A 3,031-nucleotide genomic window follows, 5' to 3' on the forward strand; every position below is an offset into this window, starting at 1 on the left:
TAGGGCAGCATTCTCAGGTTTTTGCCATAAGCTCCAGTCTGCATAAGCACTTGTAGCAGACACCTCCAAGATCATGTCTGAATGTGGATCATAAGGACCTAAAGGCAAGGACAGTGAGACCGCTTTCTGTATTTTGGACATAGCCTGCTGTTGCTCCGGCCCCAATTCAAATGTATTTTTCTTTCTAGTGGCTTTATGGCTAGGAGCCAGCAATATACCCAGGTGTGGAATATGTGTTCTCCAGAATCCAAATAGACCAATTAAACGTTGGCCTTCCTGCTTAGTCTTGGGGGTAGGTAGTGACAGCAAGTTATTTTTGGTTACCTGGGGAATGTCACGGGTGGCTCCTGCCCAAGTTATTCCCAAGAATTTCACTGTTTGGGCAGGGCCCTGGACTTTTTGCTGGATTTATTAACCAGCCTCTATTGGTCATGAAAGCCACCACTGTTTTCAAATCTTCCCTAGCCTGTTCTTCTGTGTTTGATATTAACATAATGTCATCAATGTAATGTATCACCATACTTGAAATCTGTACCAAGTCCAAGTCTCTCCTAACCAAGCCATGACAGTAAGCTGATGAGTTCAAATAACCCTGGGCCAAAACTCTAAAGGTATACTGAGAGCCTTTCCATGTGAAAGCAAACTGTGACTGACTCTTTTCCGAGACTGGTATAGAGAAAAAGGCATTTGCAAGATCAATCACTGAGTACCAGTCTCCTTTGGCCTGTTGTATTTTCTGCACCACCGATACCATGTCTGGAATAGCTGAAGCCACTGGTGACACTACTTTATTTAGGCCTCAGTAGTCTACCCTCAGTCTCCATGAGCCATCTGCCTTTCTCACAGGCCATATAGGGCTGTTATACAGAGAATTTGTTGGCATCAACACTCTGGCCTTCAACATGTCTTTAATCAAAGCACTAATTTCCTTCTGTCCAGCAGGTATCCTATATTGTTTCAAGTTAACAACCTGAGTGGGCTTGGGCAATTCCAATGGTTCCCATTCAGCATATCCAATCAATACTGGCCTAAGGGCACACTTACATGCCTTCAGTTTTACAATACCAGGTAGAGGGAGATTTTTCCAATTAGACATAATATCCATACCAATAATACATTCAGGTAAAGGAGACGCAACTACTTCATACAACATCTGTTTAAATCTTCCAGTTCTCATCCAAATTTTCACCTTAGTCCCATCAACTGTTGCATCCCCATATCCCCCTAGTCTAACCTTAGGCCCCTTCAACATTTCATTGACAGGCTTTGGGATGACGGTACATTGGGCTCCAGTGTCCAGGAGTCCCAAGAAGGTCTCTTCCCTACCCCCAAGCCATTTTACCAATACATTTGCATATGGCCTCAGGTCCCCTGCTGGGGGCTGGACTAGAAAATCCTGGCCCCCATGTCTGTCTCCAGCTTCATCAATTAGCTGAGTCTCTGCTTCAACTAGTCCCAGGTGGGAGTTCCTATTATTAAATTCCTCCTGAGTGGAATAAATAGAATGAACTTGTCTAGGCCTCCTTAAGGTGGGGGGACCAGAAGGAGTTTCCATTGGTCCACCCAATCTCCTGTAGTGCTGCATCAGCACCCCTGTCTCTACTCCATCAATGTCTGCTATATTCATCCCATTCCTTAACAACCATCAAAAAATCTCTGACCTGTTGAGATAAGTTCTTTCCCTATTGCCCCTTTCCATTCTCCTACTAATCACTCTTATGCTTCTTGGATTTGTAAAACCCATGCAGGGAAGTTGTGCTAATAGACCTGACACAGCTTCTCGAATTGTTGCTTTGTTTTGCAACAGCAGAGTTAGATGGGGTGCCCATGTAGAAGGGGCTCCCCTGATCACCATATCTGCCATGACCTGTGTAAGGGACATTCTCATTGGGTGAATATCCCGATCACCATAAAGCCATTCCAGCATAGCTTGCATAAGCAGCACATCAGCTGCTTCCTCTGGGGTGTTCCAGGGGGCATTTAGAGGGGGAGAGGGGCAGTTTCCTTTCTCAGGATACACAAACCTGACCGCAAATTTTATCCATTCCAATAGACTAGCTGCCCCCTTAGGGTTATCCTGCCCTGTAAATGGATCTTGGATTAACATTTGTGCCTGTTCTGTAGTGAGCTGTGGGTCCTGCATCAATCCAAACACACTCTTCCACTCGGCAGTATTCAAAACTAAAGACGCTGCCCCTAAATTAGTCATTCTCACAAGCCATTTTAGTAAAGGTTCCTTAGGAAGCTGACGATACCGATCTACAAACTGAAGCAGCTCTTTCACACTATACCCTCTACTTTCAATAGTTTCTTGGCTTTGCCCGTTCTCTTCCTGGACTACCTTTTTGGTGACCAGTGGTCTTACCGGTACTGCTTGTTGTTCTGACACAATTTTTCCTTTCTGGGTAGGCCCTGAAACTAGGGGTCATAGCTCTAATTGGACTGGATCTGAGCTCGATTTAGTGCTGCAACCCTGCTCTACATTCTTTTTCCCTGCCATTGCAGCTATTGCCGATAACAGCAACCAAGGAATCATAAGTCTTGCCTTTTCCTCGTCATTCTGTATTTTCATATACATACAACTAGCCAATTCCTCAGGAGTTAGATCCACCTCTCCTAAATCCCATGAATACCTTTTGCCTTGGGTGACCGATCTCAACAAAAGAGCTGCTTCAATCCATGGGTTTCTTTTATCTCATCCAGAAGCCAAAGGTTTCTTACTTTCCTGTTTATCTTCTTTCTCCCAAAACCACATATTCCAGTGAGTCTGGGCCATTGCAGCGAATCCCACTCCTGACACCAATTGCTTGAACAATTTCTCTTAGAAAGATCAGCATGAGGCCGGTCCCCATAAGGCGGAGGTTAAAGATGTCCCAAATGTCCAAACTACCATGCCACTCCATCATTTCAGACATTAACTCCTCCTCCTCCTCCCAGTAATTTCCCCAGTCTTAGGGTTCTGTATTTCACTGTAACGCCTCACAGAACTCACAGACACCCAAGGGTTCATCTCACGTAGTAGTGGTGGAGG

This window comes from Orycteropus afer, unplaced genomic scaffold (genome assembly GCF_000298275.1).
Source record: "Orycteropus afer afer isolate SDZICR_OR568_19922 unplaced genomic scaffold, OryAfe1.0 scaffold00026, whole genome shotgun sequence".
NCBI classification, from domain to species: domain Eukaryota; kingdom Metazoa; phylum Chordata; class Mammalia; order Tubulidentata; family Orycteropodidae; genus Orycteropus; species Orycteropus afer.